An 18,435-nucleotide genomic window follows, 5' to 3' on the forward strand; every position below is an offset into this window, starting at 1 on the left:
AAAAGTAGTTTACCTAATAAATAAAGACAAAATAATAGAGTTACAATATAGCAGTTTTGCAAAATAAATGAATCTAGGTATTGAGCATCAGTGGCTGCTAACACCATTCAAAAAAGACTCAATGAAACACCATGTACCTTCTGATGAGAGAATCCGACACCATCTAAGAAGTAGTTTGCCACACAAAAAAATCTGAATCTGATCAGCCTTCATTTCCCACTCTCAACTTAAAAGAAATACAGAGGACAGAGGTGCATGTTAAACTTGGCATGAACATTACTTCCAGTTTAGCCCTGAAAATCCTATGTCTCAGAAAACCCCTAATCCTAGGCAAACCTGTGGGGTTGTCACTCCATCTGGAAAAGTCATCAGGAAAACCCAGAATATGGGAAAGCCTGTCAGTGGGGTGGGCACAAAGATCTTGATTTTAGTTGATTTCTTCTGCTCTCAGTCCCAAGCTTCACCCCAGTAATTGGGCCCGAGTCTTTCTAGAGTTTGGCGAGACAAGCAGCCTGCTGCTTTAGGCTATTTTTGTCCTCAGGCACTCACACAAAGTTGTGCATTTTCTGGTCATCCTTCCATCTACTTTTTCTCTTTGGTTTTTAAAATTGTCATAAAATATACATAACAGAAAATTGATCATTTTAACAGTTTTAAAGAGTACATTTCAGTGACGTTAAGTACATTCACATTGTCGTGCAACAATTACCACTATCCATCTCCAGATCTTTTCACTATCTGCAATGGAAACTCTATACCCATTGAACAATAACTCCTCATTATCCTTTGGCCCCACGCTGGCAACCACAATTTCACTTTTTGTCTCTTTAGATTTGACTACTTTAGGTACTTCATAGAAGTAGAGTTATACAGTATTTGTCTTTTTGTGACTGGCTTTTTTCACTCAGCCTGATGTCTTCAAGGTTCAACTATATTTTAGTATGTATCAGAACTTCATTTCTTTTTGTGGCTGAATAATATTGCATATATATTTGCATATATATATGCTGTGTTGCTCTTCATACAGTGCATATGTAATATTGCATATGTATGCATATATATATATATGCTGTGTTGCTCTTTGTACAGTGACTAACAACAGAAAATCTATCAATATGTTACTACATCATATTGTTTGTGCCTAAACATTCATTACTAAGTACACATGTTAAAGGATGTTAAAAGATGTAAAAAGGATGTTTTCTTTTGTGGACTTTTAATTAAGATCTCAAACCCGGGGAAAATAGGTATTGAGTATCCCCTCATTCAAAAGCAAGTTACTTGACTATCTCGGCAGGACTTGCACAGAGAATGACCCGAAACTAATCTGTCTTTATACCTCCTATTGCCTCCAGGCTATGTAAGAACAAGCTAAGGATTTCCCAAGAGGTCCAGAGGGAGTTGGAGTGCTGGGACATTCCCCAACCACAGGGGAGATGAGAGCTTTTCAAAGAGTCCAAAGAGGTCTGTTCTGACAGCATAGAGACTGAGCCTGACTTCTAGTGGATAAGAGTGTGTGTTTCCTGTGGGACAGACAGGTGAGGACTCTGGGTTATCCTGGAGCAAGAGCCACTGGAAGCCAGGGCTTGACAGAGGAGTCATTGGTGGCCAATGAGGAGATACTGTCCATAACAGGGAGCTGCAGTTGGAGGTCTACAGCTGGGAATCTGCAACCCTGGAGAAGCCAAAGGCAGAGTCAGTGGGGAAGATGGGTAGAAGATCAAGGAAGGGAGAAATAATGAAGGAATTATCACAGTCCCTTTCCCTATTGCTGGTCTCAAAACATGATTCACAGCAGAGCTTAGGAACGGGGGAAGTTTTGGATTGGGTAAAAGACTGAAGTTTGGGTATATGGTATTGAAGTTTTAGAATTTTGAACTAATGGAAAAGTTCTGGAATTTGCCTGAGGTTCCATCCAGTGCCACAGAAGGAAGATTAAAGAGAGTCATTTTGCCAGAGGATGGTGAAAAATACAGTGGCATTCTGTTTACACACTTAGTTCAGGTCAGTTACATATATTAGTACTATTTCTTATTCATGGGTTTTCATCTATGTCCTATTATCTGTCTCTTCATCTATATGCCAGAAGTATATTGTGATGTCCATTGTAACTTTCAATGATGCTTTAATATTTGGCAGATTAAAAAAATAGTTTCCATTTGGTAAGGGTGTACTGTATACAGGATCATACATTATCTCATACAACCCTCACCACACACATGCAAGGTTACTATTTTCCCCATTTTAAAGCTGAGGCTTAAGGAACTTAAGATCACAAAGCCATTATGTGGCTGTCAGATCCTTAACCTACACTCTTGACATTGGACTGTGCCCAACCTGCTATGCCCCCTTATTAATCTTTTGTCAAGAACTTCATAGATACCCTTGTCTAGTTCTCCCTATTACCTTAGTATTAGTTTGTCAATGTATTTGGCTGAATGAGTAATTACCTGATCAAGTATATTCTCTTTCCAGGTTCTCTCTGCCAGAGGAGATTCTTCTAAGGGACAGTTATTTTTTTACATAGTAGTCAATCCAGATAGGCAGATTGTCACACTAGTAGGGAAAAATGCCCCATGTATTTTCCTACCTTAGTCTCTTCATTAGTTCCTTCCTCCCTGGGTTGTTTCCTTATAACATTTGCCCTCTAAAGTGTACCGTGTTTTTTCCTCAACTCTTCAGTGCTTATATTATTTTCCCTACATTAAACATTTGGAATTAACCATTCCCTTACCCTCCCACTTCCACTTCTTCAAATTACCCCTTTCTTTAAAGCCTAATTCATGTTTCAAATGCTCCACCATTATCCTAGTCAATAGCAGGCATCTTTTCAGTCTGAATTTATTGTGTGCTGCTTGATAATGTTATGAGCCTTCCTGTGATTTCACGTTTGCTATGAAAAGCATGGCTCTATCTCAAGGGTTCTTAGTAAGAACTGATGAGGGTGGGCAAACCTGTTCTATGGGGTGGTGATGGAATGGGGTGGAATGGACAGATCAACTTGTGTAATAGGTGTGGCCTGACAGCTAACTCTCCAAATTGTCAACAGTGAAGTGTGCTGCCAACCTGAGCCTGATTCTAGCCAGCATCTATCCCCAGGGCTAAATGGTCATGCCTTTCACACCCAATGCAGTCGCTCAATGCAGTCAGTGCAACTTGAACATGTTTCAATGTACTGAAAAATTAAATCTCCCAATCTCTCCCTTGATTCCAGGATGGAGGTAACCGGGCTGTCAGGCATTTAAAAATAAACCTCAAGTGTCTTTCCTCTGTCAAGTGTTGACCTAGAACTGAGATAGGGAAGACAAGCACCATGCCTTCATAGGGCTTATGACACCAGTGGAAGGAGAAAGAAAAGTAAGAAGTCAGAAGTTCATGATTGCAGTCATAGACTCACAGCCCAAGGACATCTTTCTGAGTCAATGGAGAGATGTAGAAGAACATTTAGAGCAAGAGTTCTCAACTGGGGGTAATTCTGACCTCTAAAGGACATTTGGTAATGTCTAAAGACACTTTTAATTGTCATAAGTGTGGGACTGGGGACTGCTAATGGTGTCTAGTGAGTAGAGGCTAGGGATGCTGCCAAACATCCCAAATGCACAGTATCAGGGAAAACCAGCCCTCGATATTTCAATGTGGGTTCTTTTCTATTTCTCTAAGTGTTGGCTGGTCTGAGAAATAAAGGGAAAGAGTACAAAAGAGAGAAATTTTAAAGCTGGGTGTCTGGGGCAGACATCACATGTTGGCAGGTTCTGTGATGTCCCTTGAGCCACAAAACCAGCAAGTTTTTATTAGTGATTTTTAAAGGGGAGGGAGTGTACAAATAGGATGTGGGTCACAGAGATCATATGCTTCACAAAGCAATAAAATATCACAAGGCAAATGGGGGCAGAGTGAGATCATAGGATCAGGGTGAAATTAAAATTGCTAATGAAGTTTCATGTCCCACTGGGCATGCATTTTCATTGATAACATCTTATAAGGAGACAGGGTTTGAGAGCAGACAACTGATCTGACTAAAATTTATTAGGCAGGAATTTCCTCATCCTTATAGGCCTGGGAGCGCTAAGGGAGACCGGGGCTTATTTCAACCCTTATCTGCAACTGTATAAGACAGACTCTCCCACAGCAGCCATTTTAGAGACCTATCCCTGGGAATGCATTCTCTTTCTCAGGGCTAAGAAAAAGAATTCAGCGATATTTCTCCTATTCACTCTTGTAAGAAGAGAAATATGGCTCTGTTCTGCCCAACTCCCAGGCACTCAGACCTAATGGTTATCTCCATTGTTCCCTGAACATTGCTGTTATCCTGTTCTTTTTTCAAGGTGCCCAGATTTCACATTGTTTAAACACACATGCTTTACGAAAAATTTGTGCACTTAATGCAATCATCACAGGGTCCTGAGGCAACATACATCCTTCTCAGTTTATGAAGATGACAGGATTAAGAGATTAAAGTAAAGATAGGCATAGGAAATCACAAGAGTATTGATTGGGGAAGTGATAAATGTCCATGAAATTGTCACAATTTATGTTCAGAGATTGCAGTAAAGACAGGTGTAAGAAATTATGAAAGTATTAATTTGGGGAACTAATAAATGTCCAAGAAATCTTCACAATTTATGTCCTTCTGCCACTGCTTCAGCTGGTCCCTCCATTCAGGGTCCCTGACTTCCTGCAACATCTCTCCTTTTCTTTTTATATAAATGTGCCATAGTGATGAAGGCTTGTTTGTTCTCTCGATTTTGACACAGGATTCTCTTACTGGTCCAGCACACTAAAGACAAGCCAATTAAACAGAGAAACATAATTCCAAAATTTACTACAGTGGAGCCCACAATAGACATAATCCAAGTTGTGGGGTTTAGTACAGAAAGATTTTCTGCCACCTGATCTAATGCCTCAGCTCCAGGCACAATGGATAAATGAGCTTGAGAGGCTTCAAAAATTTGTTTCTTTAATTTAGTTAGGTCCAATGATAAATTATCTTCCTTACCCAGAAGGTGTCCTTTGACCACTTCCCATGAATGATCAGTCTCATTATAGGAATACAGGGTGATACAGAAATCCGAAGTATTCCAATCACACTGCATTTGCATGTGATGTTCAAGACTTACTACCTGATCTCCAAGCCAAATAACAGACTGTCTTAAATTATTAATTTAGATTAGCCAATTTTTTATCAATGCCTTGTTGAGAATTCCACATTTGGGTAGAATTGGCTTGCCAATCATTAACAAAATGAACCATTTGAATAGATTGATGTAACGCCATTCCAGCAGTGGTGACCATTGCAGTGACTGTAATTAGACCCATGATCACAGTGATTAAAGTGAAAACAAATCTCTTAGATCTTTTTAGAATTCGCTGTAACACTTCTTTAATTAAATGTATTGAGGGGGAGGATTCCAAAGATCTGGGCAAAGTTACCAGAATCCAGATTCCTTCTTGAGCTCGAACCAACATTACACTTTTCCTGGAGTCAAAATGGGAGTTAATACAAGTGTATAAATGACAATTAATGCATTGGACTGTTTGATTGTTCATCCAAATTTTGATATTTCCCACTAACAGCATGTAAGGAGGCTTAACACAACTCTGCATGGGAATAATCAGGTTGGAGGTAAGCAAAGCAGAATATCTGGATTTATGTTGATACCGAGGGAGAGGGACGGTATCAGGGACAACAGACAGAATAGTTTCCACTTCCCATACTCACAGTCCAGATATGGCAATAGCCAATTTCCAAAGTTCTGGGTGTTCTGGGCTCAGAATGGGGATTATCATACGAGGTCTCGGGGGGGTAATGCCTTTATCTTCCCATTTTAAGGGAAAGAATGAGCTGAACCTCCTATGCAAAGTAGAATGATGATTCTCATTCTCCCAATAAGAAATAATATAAGTAGCCTCCAGGCATTCCCTTCCACTACAGGAGCAATTGTTTTTTAAATAGCCCTTTGGTGCCCAGTCTATTACTAAACCATATGAGTCATTTTTTAGTATTACTGCATGTGAGTTAACACAATCTTCCCAAATTAAAGTTTTAGATGTGCCCTCAAAATTTTTAGGGCATGGTTTTCCTGCAGGTTTATATTGAAAATATGGGGTATCTCCTATTACTCCCCCTTTCATTTGTTTTAAAGGAGAAAAGGAGAGGCCGGAGACCAAATGTCCCGGTTCCTTTGTAGCTGATCTCTCCAGAAGATAAGCAGCCCAGACTTGAGTTTCTAGATGGATATAACCAGGTACATGTCCAAGGCACAGAGGGGGGTATTCATAACTCATGGTAACATTAAATGCAGTGCCTTTTTCTCCTGGTTGAGCAGGGCAATGATCATCTGTAGCTCCAGGCATCCACACACTATCGTTAGTGTAGATTTCCACAGAAGTATCCATCCAGGTGAGAGGTCGAGTAAGTGGAGGAAAAGGCATATAAACCCAATAAGAATAATTTTGTGTAGCAGGTAAATCAGTGTGAGAGGAAACTGGTGAGACAGAAAGTATGAGGAGGAGAATCATTAAATAAAACCTAGTGTAAGCAAGATTCAGTGCTGAAGGAGGAAGAGAAGAACAGAGGGATGTTATCTTCAGGCTAATAGAAATGGTGAGATTTTTAGGTTTGTAAGGAGAAAAAGAAAGGTAATCAGGAGAAATGGAATTAGTTAGATGGGTCTCCATTGCCATCAGGGAGAATTGAATCAGACTCATTGTGATTTGGTGTGCCAGCTTCTAAGGAGTTGGCACAGATCTCACCACATCTGAGGATGGTCTCTGACACGGACGTCTTTTCTCTGTGGTTTTCATTGTCATTGTTCACCCAAAGCTTGAGTCTCCTGGTGGCTACCCAGACAGGGGATTGATGATCTCCTGGTGAAACACAAGCATATCCTCTTCCCAATGTTATAATTGTGCCAGGTTCCCAGGTATTGGTTTGGGAGTTTTTCCATAACACTGGTTTGCCTTCGTTTAGGGAGAATTTTTTGCCTGTATGATGGTGTTCGGCTGCAGTTAGATTATTATCTTTAGGAACATTTAAAAAATTTAAACAGTGCCAAATGCAATTGGGAGTAGGGGTAGTTAAATTATGTTTTTGTTTTTCAGACTCTTTGGACAATTGGGTTTTTAAAGTGTGATTGGCCTGTTCCACCATAGCCTGTCCCTGAGGATTGTAAGGGATTCCAGTAATATGGGAAATTCCCCACTGTTGCATAAATAAATAAAAAACTTTACTAACATATCCAGAATGAGGAAGAAAACACCACTCCATTATGTTGAACCACTAGGCCAGTAGGGGAGTGAAATGAAGTGAAAACCAGAAGCTGAAAAGGCTGAAATGGCTGTACTCTAGATAACTGGGTGGTCTGGATTCTTTTCTCTATGAATTCCAGTTCTAGTGAAGCCTCAGGGGTCAAAGTCCTGGGACTGGGACTGCGGAGATTGGAATCTCCCTGCAGCGTGGAAACAAGTTAGACAGTACATAGGTCCGGAATACCTAAAGTAGGTCTTAAATAGTTAATGTTACCCAAAAGTTTTTGGAAGTCATTTAAAGTTTTCAAAGAATCTTTCCTAATTTGAACTTTTTGAGGTTGAATACATTATCGACCACCATTCCTAAATATTGAACAGGAGTGGTCTCTTGAATTTTATTCTGAGCTATGTGTGATCCAGCCTCTGTAACAATGTGGCTCAAAATTTGCTAACAGTCAATTAATTCTTTATCAGTGGGGGCAGCGATTAAAATATCGTCAATATAAATTAACTTTCAATTCAGTTTAAAGGTAGCAAAGATTGTGCACCCACTCTATGTCAGACACTCAGTGCTTGTAGTCAGATGGGTGGAGTTGGATAGAAAGATGCTTTCAAGGAAGCTACACTTTAGCACAGAAAGCAAACTCACAACTGTCTATAATACAAGTCACAGTTAAATAGAACTAAGTGGAAGGGCTAGTTACATATTGTGAGAAGGAAAAAGAAGTTGTAATTAATTCTGTCTGGTGGAAGCAGACAGGAGGTGGAGGTGGCATGGAAATTGGAGAAGCTTCACATTGGCGGTTGTAGCATAGCTGGGTCTTGCAATATAGATTTAGAAGGGAGGTTAGGAATGGCATTTCAGCGTTAAAAAACAGCATAGACTTAGATTCAGAAAATGTTTTGTTATTAATAATTTCACTTAGAGTTCTCAAGGGGTAATGTTTTCCTAAATTCTTGTCACACTGAAAGACAAGAGTCTCACTCTTTTGTAATTATGCAGTTTGCAAAATTAGAAATGAACATTTCAAAAACTAAAGAACCAATATAAAAAGAATAAAAAAAAATATCATCAATATAATGAAGAACATAGGCCTGGGGAAATTGGGCTCTAACTGGTGAAAGCACTCGCCCAACATAAAACTGGCAGATTGTAGGGCTATTTAGCATTCCCTGAGGAAGTACTTTCCATTGATAATGAGCTGCAGGCTCCTGATTATTGATAGATGGTACAGTAAAAGCAAATTTTTCACAATCTGATTTATGTAAAGCAATATGAAAAAATAATCTTTAAGATCAATAACTATGAGAGGCCAGTTTTTAGGTATTAAAGCAGGGGCAGGCCTGCCAGGTTGGATAGCCCCCATAGGTTTAATTACAGCGTTAAGAGCCCTTAAATTGGTTACCATCCACCACTTGCCTGATTTCTTTTTTACTAGAAACACAGGAGAATTCCTGGGGGAAAGAGAAGGTTCCACATTTCCAAGTTGTAACTGTTCAGAAACCAAGTGGGTTAAAGCCTCCAGTTTTTCTTTAGAAAGCCGCCACTGCTGAATCCAAATGAGTATGTCAGATTTCCATTGTAAAGGGATAGGAACAGGGGGCGTGGCAGCGGCTGCCATTAAAAAGGATAACCTAAACCAGCCCTGCCTTCTTTTACAGTAATTGGGAGGGGTTTAGTAATCCCTTCATGTTTTGGATGGAGACTGAGTCCAGGAACAAACCCCATGTTTCCCATCATATGCTGACTGGGAGCACTATAAGAGTTATGTGGAATATTAATTTCAGCCCCCCATTGTGCCAGTAAATCTCCATCCCAAGATTAATGGGAATTGGCATTATATAGGGCTGAATTGTACCCTTTTGACCATCAGGGCCGGTGCAAGGCAAGATAAAGGTGCTCTCATAAACTTCCTCGGCTTTTCCAACACCTACTAGTCCCATGTTAGTGGGATGTTTAAGCTAGGAGGAAGGCCATAAACTAGAGTAAATAATAGAAACATCAGCCCCAGTATCTACTAGACCCTCAAACTTTTTTCCTTGAATGTGTATGGTGCAGGTGGGCCGTTGTTTAGAAATTACATTAATCCAATAAGCGGCCTTTTCACTGCCTGAGCCCATCCCAGGGCCACGTGTCTTGTCTCCTTTGTTTAAAACGATAGTAGGTAGTAAAAGCAATTGAGCAATTGACTCACTGGCCAGAATGGAGACAGGAACCTTGGCAGACACGATTAATTTAACCTCATCAATGGAATCAGAATTAATGAGATCAGTATGAATGATGATACCTTTAGCAGAGGTGGATCCCCTACCTAACACCAAGCCCACCGAACCTTGAGGTAAAGGGCCAGTGACCTACGTGGGGACAAAGGGCAGTAACTTCAGTGATGAATTACAGAACAGTTTCATTTAGCTCATTCCACCAAGAAAAAGCATCCCAGCAGGCTCTGGAGAAATGTATGTACCTTAATTTAAATTAGTGGATAATTTCAGATCAGCTATTTTACATATCTAGCTGCTTCTCCTTCCCTCTGTAGGCCACCTCTTGCCCTTTCTCTTCCTAGATCTGGCTCTCAAAGCTAAATATTCTAGAAGTTAAACATTGAAGTAGAAATCAGTGGACATGATTCATATCCCTACCCTCTCAACAGATGCCTAGCCTTGTTCCTTTTTGACAGAGCCTTGTTTTCACAATTGTCATGTTATCTCATGGAGGAAGTTGTTACCTCCTCCCATGATAGTTACATGACCATGGAGAACCCTAGAAGTCAGACAGACTTTACAATCCAAAGAAAATTACTCCTTGGTGGCAGGATTTTAGGCACCACAAAGGCAACTGTGGACAGAGAAAGCCTCTGACTGGCCCTAAAAATCACATCATATCTATAAATAAATAATGATGCCATTGCTTGATCATTAACTTCCCGTGGGACATTGGCCATGAAACTTCATCTTTTTGTGTCTCTATTTCTCCCTTCCTGATGATACTTGCTTTCCATTTGCCAATCCATAACTGGCAAGGAGATCATCGAATGCAGTGGGCAAAGGCAGAATTGCTCTCTTTTTCATAGTATTTGTTGTAATTCCACACATGGTGACTAAATTCCTGGAGCAGAGACCCTGGTGCACACTGAATTGGCCTCATTATATGATGAGCAAGATCTTCTATCACTGTTACTCCTTACCGTTGTGAAGACTTCTTTTATGTCAACTTTTAGTCAACTTAGCATTGTGATAGAAAACAGCTAAACTACTACAGTTTTCTAAGTTCAAATCAAGATTTCACTCACCCCCAACATCTTACTAAAACCTGGGTTTCCTATAGGGAAGGATAAATTGCCCACAAAGTTATGACTACCAGAATTGGGACTCTGTTCTGTGAAGTGGAAATAAATGTGGAGACCATTTTTTCATCCTGGAGTAAGTAGGAAAAAAGCAACAGTTATTTTCACTTTCTTTTGGCACACTTGGTTTGGCCTAAAACCATCAACTGTAGAGGTATATTGGTCTTGAAAAGAAAAAACAACCAAGGTGTACAGAAAAGGAAGTGCCTGCTTGCATAGTGGAGTTAGAGAAGGTTTCCCAGAGGGGCCATTTTACCCAGTCATTGAATGCTGGAAAAGTAGAACTTTTATAGACATACAAGTATCAGAGGCATGTGAACCAGAACAACTCCATCTTGAATAGGAGCTGGGCAAAATGAGGCTGAAACCTACTGGGCTGCATTCCCAGACAGTTAAGGCATTCTAAGTCACAGGATGAGATAGGAGGTCGGCACAAGATACAGGTCATAAAGATGTTGCTGATAAAACACGTTGCCGTAAAGAAGCTGACTAAATCCTACCAAAACCAAGATGGCCAGGAGAGTGACCTCTGGTCATCGTCACTGCTACACTTCCACCAGTGCCATGACAGTTTACAAATGCCATGGCGATGTCAGGAAGTTACCCTATATGGTCTAAAAAAGGGAGGCATGAATAATCCACCCCCTATTTAGCATATCATCAAGAAATAACCATAACAATAGGCAACCAGCAGCCCTCGGGTATGCTGTTTATGGAGTAGCCATTCTTTCATTCCTTTGCTTTCTTAATGAACTTGCTTTCACTTTGCACTGCGGACTCGCCCTGAATTCTTTCTTGTGCGAGATCCAAGAACCCTCTCTAGGGGTCTGGATAGGGACCCCTTTCCTGTAACATATTTCTCTTTCCTGTAACACTAAGAATAACAAAACATTACAGTTGTTTCTGTAATAAACAGCCAACAAACATTAACAGCTTAAAATGGTAAAGGTTTATTTCTTTATACTGTGTGTCCTTTCTGGGTTTGCAGGCACACTGTGTATTATTGTCATTCAGGAACCAAGGTTCAAAGTTGCTTGTTACCATGCCAGAGACAAAATTAAATATATCAAAACATACTGGCCCCAAAAGTGACACACAACACCTCTACTCAACTTCCGCTGGGGAACACAAGGCACATGGCCATGCCTAACTTCAAGTGGATGGGAGAGTCATTCTTCCATGTTCCCAGAGGGTAGGAAGCAGAATATTTGTGAATAGCCTTAATAACTATCCTGAGGCATGTGGCTAAGAAGAAAGGCATAAAAGAGCCTGGCATGTTTGAGGCATAGTGAAAACATGAAATCTTAGGTTGGAAACTACCAGCGAAAAATGTTGTATGCCATACAGTTTGGAATTTGTTCTGAAGGTGTGAAAAGTTTTTTTTTAAAAAGAACGTTAAGCATTTAACGTATTATATTTGTATTATATTTGTTTGAGGTAGCTGATAATCAGATTAAATCAGATTCCAGCACAATGATCCCCCTTGCCGCCACATGTGGAGAAATTCACAGATAACCTTGATGGGCTCCTCCATATGGGCTCCTAGGAAGAAAGAGTGAGCCACGGTTCATGATGGAGCAGCACTAATTTGCTTTCCTGATTTTATAACAGGAAAAGCAAAGTATTAGGCAGTATGAACTGATCATTTTGCATTGCAGCATACTTCTTAAAGTTCATTCAGGTACCATAGGCATTACCACGCGTTATGCTAGGAGCACTGCCTCATGGCCAGTAAACTGAAATGTTATTTCCAGACTCTGGTAAAAAGTGAGATTAGCAAATGTATTTACAATTTGCAATCCTAGCCCTTCACCCAGGAGCTGTGTTGAAACAACCTGAATCTAAGGGCATAATTACAGAGGACTCGGATTTATAGTTTGAGGCTTTTTGCCTGAGTACTTTCCCCAATTCACCCACTACTCTGAGCACAGAAATCCACAAATTTCCTGTCCTGAGGTGTCAGAGGGCAAAGGTCACAGTATCAGAGCAACCAGAATGTTTGAAAGTGTGTTGGTTTCCTATGGCTGCTGTAACAAGTGGCCATAAACTAGGTGGATTGCAACAGCAGAAATTTATTCTCTCACAGTTCTGGCTGCCAGCAGCCTGAAATCAGGGAGTCAGCAGAGTCATGCTCCCTCTGGAGGCTCTAGGGAAAATCCATTCCTTGCCTTTTTAAGTTTCTGGTGACTCTAGGCATTCTTTGGCTTGCAAATGTATCACTACACTCCCTGCTTCCAAAATCACATCGCCTCCTACTCTTCTGTATGTCTTCTTTTCTGTTTCTCTGTCCCAACACTCTCTTTGTCTTTCTCTTATTAGAATACATGTGATTGCATTTAGGGCACACCCAGATAATCCAGGATAAATTCCTGCTCTCAAGATTCTTAATCACATTTTTGCCCCATTCATTTCATTTATTCATTTTGAAGGTAACATTCATAGGTTGCAGGGATTAAGATGCAGAAACATATCTTGGTGGGTGCAGGGGGCTACCATTAAAGCTACTGCATAGTGGAAATCCTGGGAGGAAGGGTTCTTCAGAGGGATTGAGCCCCAAGATATGCATTTAAAATATGCACAAAACTTTGGCTAGTTGTCAAACTATACTATAAGGGTGGGACCTAAGACAGCCTGATCAAAAAGCAGCAGCTGAAAACTGAAAAAAACCGAGTGGAGATTCCAGCTGCTGCCAATGGAAAGAGAGCCCATTTGGAGTTTGATTCTACTTAAGTTAACTCTCTGCTAGAAAAAAAAAAAAATCATGCTCCAGAGAAATAACAGAATCTAAAGCCTCTATGGAGGAGGTGGCTTCAGGTGAAAATTGTATAACCATAAGCAATTACAAAGCTTTACCTGGCAGCCTGGCAAGGGGGAAAAGTTGCCCTCCCCTGCCCCATGCCAGACTTGATGCATAGTTAGTACATTGCAGTCTCTGAAGGAAGTTGAGACTCCTTCAGAGACTGAAGACTCTGAAGTAGAGGACTCTAGCACCCTCTCCGCCAACCCGAGTTAGCCATGCTCTCGTGCATATCTACATTTCCAGCCAAGCCACCTCTGTTCAGCAGCCTCCTTATGGGTAGGGTTGGGTAGAGTTCATCTTAGATACCATGCAGGCACCTCTGCCAAGATCTCCTTACCCTTGAGGGCAATTTTCACCACTCTGACTCAGTCTTTTTCATGCTTATCTTTTTCCTGTTTCTCTCATTCCATTCCCCGAGTCCAGAAAATGGCAGGAACCTTTTGTTTCCCAGCTGCAGTGATCCATCTGACCCTTACTTGGTGCCACTCCATGAGGAAAAATGGAGCATTGAGAGAACTGGTACTACTCTTCTCCTTTTGGCCTCTTGCTTAGACTAACACAGTAAGTGAATAAAGGCTTGATTGTTGCTTTTGGTTTGGCTGTTTTCTTAATTGATCATCTTGACACCTCATAGCTCTTAACATCTACTCTATATATTCATAATGTACAGTTTTCAATTAAAAAATGAGACATGTAGAAACATGAAAATGATGGTGATACTCAAGAAGAAGGAAGACAAGGATGAGGAGAAAAATACAAATGAGACCCAACATTGTCTAAATGCTGTAATTAGCAGACAAGGACTTTAATGCAGCTGTTATAAATATGGTCAAGGACTTAAAGGAAAATATATGTAAAATTAATAAGCAAATGGAGAATATCCATAGCAAAAAAAAAAACTATATTAAAGAACAAATTTGAATTCTAGAACTGAAAAAATAAAATTATTGAAATAAAAATTTATTGACAACTATAGATTGAAAATAGCAAAAGAATCAGTGAATTTGAAAATAGATCAATAGAAATGATCTAATCTGAAGAATAGAGAAAAAATGATGGAATTAAAATGAACAGTCTCTCAGAGAACTATCAAACCATTTATCAAGCAGCTTAATGTATATGCAATTGGAGTCCTGGAAACAGAAGAGATAAAAAATTGAGCAGAAAAAATACTTGAAGAAATACTGAATGAAACTTATGACAGAAATCAATTAAAGATCCAAAATACTCCCACAAACCCCAATAAATATAAATGCAAAGAAAATCACATGAAGACATATCACAGTCATACGGATAAAATGGAAAGATAAAAAAGAAATTTTGAAAGCAACCAGAGAAACAATGATGTATTACACACAGTGGAAAATGGATGCAGATCTTGGTTGGCTTCTTATCAGAAACGATAAAGAATTGAAAACAATCAGTGCTTTCCTGGCAAAACCTATGCTATGACTCATATCTCAGTCATATTATAAGCTATAGCTAATAGATAGAAATCTGCTCTAATCACCCACACAAAGTGTCATTATAGAGACTAGGGCCAGGTTTCTTACTCATTATGGAAATATTAGAACAAATGAGCAATCTCTTAAGGGTGGACAATAAAATTCTAGGCTTGGAAAGGGACATAGTAGTTCCAGTCCATTTCTAGATAGGTAAATCTAAAGAGAGATGTAATCCAGAGGACTAAATGGGAGTAAACATAGAAATGTAGTGCACTGATGGAATAAAAGACAGGCAGATAATGAAGACACTGTGTAACCCAGATGTGCCCAAGTTATCTAGCCTTCTGCACTCATCCTCCTTTTAATATTCAAATAAAACAACTTAAATCCCATTCCAAGAGTGTTTGTGAACTCATGGTCAGCTTTTCTTCCAAATTCCTGCTGCTCTTACTGAATCATTGGCATTTATTCGCTATCTCACCTGCAACAGCCGCTATCCTCTCTCCTTCTCTCATAACTTCAAGGGTGGAACCGATCCCTTTTTTATTCATATACCTAAGTGCCACTAACTCAAGGCTATTGTAAGAAACAGCTTTACTCAAGATAATAGAGAATAAATTTTACACAAACTGGTAAAACTGAAAGTAATCAAAGCTTATACAAAAGGTGCAAGAACAAACAACAAACATCCACAACTCTTCCAGATTTACCAATTTACCAATCGTTAACATCTTGTCACATTAGCTTTGTCTCTTTTATTCTCTCTCTCTCTCTCTCTCTCACACACACACACACACACACACACACACACACAGACACACTTTTGGAATCATGTGGGAGTAAATTGCAGACATCAGGACATTTCATCCTAGGCATTTCAGCATATATAAAATAAGGCTGTCTCTTAACTACAATACAACTATTAAACTCAGGAAATATAATATTGATATAACAGTATTATTTAATATAGAGCTTATATTTATATTTTGCCTGCTGTTCCAATAAGGCCTTTGTACACATTTTTAAAAAATTCAAGATACAATCAGAATTATGCATTGCATTTAGTTGTTATGTCTCCTTAGTCTCCTTTAATTTGAAACAGTACTTTTCCTTTTTAATAACTTGATTTTTTTGAGGAGCATTGGCCATTCGTTTTGTAGAATGTCCCTCCATTTGGGTTTGTCTGATTGTTTTCTTAGAATGAGATTCAGGCTATACATTCTTGGTAGTCATACAATATAAGTTGTATTGTGTCCTGTTGGGGATCTTAGGTATATTCATATTTGAGAACCGCTGCCAACTAGCTCAAATTGCAGGCAACTTTTAAAATAACGCTTTTAATATTTGTGCTAAAGAAAACAACTATTAAGATTTCACTGGCCGGGCATGGTGGCTCACGCCTGTAATCTCAGCAGTTTGGGAGGTCAAGGTGGGTGAATCACGATGTCAGGAGATTGAGACCATCCTGGCTAACACAGTGAAACCCCGTCTCTACTAAAAATATAAAAAATTAGCCTGGCATGATGGCGGGTACCTGTAGTCCCAGCTACTCGGGAGGCTGAGGCAGGAGAATGGTGTGAACCTGGGAGGCAGAACTTGTAGGTAGTGAGCCGAGATTGTGCCACTGCACTCCAGTCTGGGTGACAGAGTGAGACTCTGCCTCAAAAAAAAAAAAAAAAATTTCACCATAAGCAGAGATTTATTCTAGACCCTTCATATATTATCTCATTTAAGTTTCATAATAATGCTTTACTATTATTCCATCTTCAAAAATGAGAAAACAGTCTCAGAGAAGTATAAGCCTACAAGCAGCAGAGATGGGAGTCAAACCCAGGTCCATATAACTCCAGAGTCAATGCTCAATTCATATTGTTTGGCTCTATGTCTCCACTCAAATTTCATGTCAAATTGTAATTCACAATATTGGTGGGGGGGCCTGGTGGGAGGTGGTTGACCATGAGGGTAGACTCCCTCCTTGCTATTCTCATGATAGTGAATGAGCTCTCACAAGATCTGGTTGTTTGAAAGTGTGTAGCACTTCCTCCTTCTCTCTCTCTCTCCCCACTACTTCAGCCATGTAAGACATGCCTGCTTCCCCTTCACCTTCTATCATGATTGTAAGTTTCCTGAGGCCTCCCCAGCCTTGCTTCCTGTACAGCCTATGGAACTGTGAGCCAATTAAACTTCTTTTCTTTATAACTTACCCAGTCTCAGGTATTCTTTATAGCAATGCTAGAACAGAAAATTGGTACCTGTAGTGGGACATTGCTATAAAAATACCTGAAAATGTGGAAGCAGCTTCAGAATTTGGTAATGGGCAGATGTTGAAACTCTTTGGAGAGCTCAGAAGAAGGTAGGAAGATGAGAGAAAGTTTGGAACTTCCTGCAGACTTGTTGACTGATTGTGACCAAAATGCTGATAATGATAGCGACAGTGAAGTCCAGGCTGATGTGGTCTCAGATGGAGATGAGGAACTTATGGAGAACTAAGTAAAGGTCACTGTTGCTATGCTTTAGCAAAGAGACTGGCAGTATTGTGTCCCTGCTTTAGGAATCCATGGAACTTTGAAGTTGAGAGAGATGATTTAGGGTATCTGGTGAAAGAAATTGTTAAGCAGCAAAGTGTTCAAGAAGTGGCCTGGCTACTTCTAACAGCATATGTTCATATGCTATGCATGAACAAAGAGATGATTTTAAAATGGAACTTCTATTTAATAGAGAAGTAAAGTATAAAAGTTTGGAAAATTTGCAGCCTGACTATGTGGTAGAAAAGAAAACCCCAAATTCAAGCCAGCTACAGAAATTTACATAAGTAAAGAGGAGCTGAATGTTAACAGCCAAGACAATGGGGAAAATGTCTCAAAGGCATTTTAGAGACCTTCTAGCTAGCCCCTCCCATCACAAGCCTGGAGACCTAGGAGGGAAAAATAGCTCCCTGGGCTGGGCCCGGGGTCCCACTGTCCTGTACAACCTCAGGACACCACTCCTTTTGTTCCAGCCACTCTAGCTGCAGCCATGGCTAAAAGGGTCCCAGATGTGTTTCAGGTCACTGCTCCAGAGGGTGCAAGCTGTGAGCCTTGGTGGTTTCCATATGATGTTAAGCCTGTGGGTACACAGAGGGCAAGATATGAGGCTTAGTGGCCTCTGCCTAGATTTTGGAGGATGTACAAAAACACCTGGATGTCCAGGCAGAAGTCTGCTGCAGGGGTGGAGCCCTCGTGGCGAGCCTCTACTAGGGCAGTACAGAGGAGAGATGTGGGTTTGAAGTCTCCACACAGAGTCCCCACTGGAACACTGCCCAGTGGAACTGTGAGTGAGGAGAGGACCACTGTTCTCCAGAATACAGGTGGTAGAGCTACTGACAGCTTGCACTGTGCACCTGGAAAAGCTACAGACACTCAACACGAGTCTATGAAAGCAGCTGTGGGGGCTGTACACTGCAGTCACAGGGGCAGAGCTACCCAAGGCCTTGCAAGTCCACCCCTTGCATCAGTGTTGCCTGGATGTGAGACATGAAGTCAAAGGAGATTGTTTTGGAACTCTGAGATTTAATGATTGACCTGCTGGATTTTGGACTTGCATGAAGCCTGTGGACCCT

General features: G+C 40.3%; 1 long non-coding RNA gene across 4 annotated transcripts in view; it reads left to right on the plus strand.

Moving 5' to 3' along the window:
* Nucleotides 1-1,882: 1,882 nt before the first annotated feature.
* Nucleotides 1,883-18,435, plus strand: part of LOC116273390 — a 43,545-nt gene continuing 26,992 nt past the window's right edge. For 2 of the 4 annotated variants that reach the window (XR_004181736.1, XR_004181734.1), the window contains exons 1-5: nt 1,883-2,004; nt 5,575-5,623; nt 6,144-6,245; nt 10,574-10,668; nt 13,816-13,953. This is a non-coding gene — a long non-coding RNA (uncharacterized LOC116273390). Of the gene's footprint in view, nt 2,005-3,388; nt 3,497-5,574; nt 5,624-6,143; nt 6,246-10,573; nt 10,669-13,815; nt 13,954-18,435 lie in introns of those variants that run through there. The other 2 variants (XR_004181733.1, XR_004181735.1) reach the window with 2 other exon arrangements.

The sequence above is a fragment of the Papio anubis genome, unplaced genomic scaffold, assembly GCF_008728515.1.
Source record: "Papio anubis isolate 15944 unplaced genomic scaffold, Panubis1.0 scaffold63, whole genome shotgun sequence".
In the NCBI taxonomy this organism is placed as follows: domain Eukaryota; kingdom Metazoa; phylum Chordata; class Mammalia; order Primates; family Cercopithecidae; genus Papio; species Papio anubis.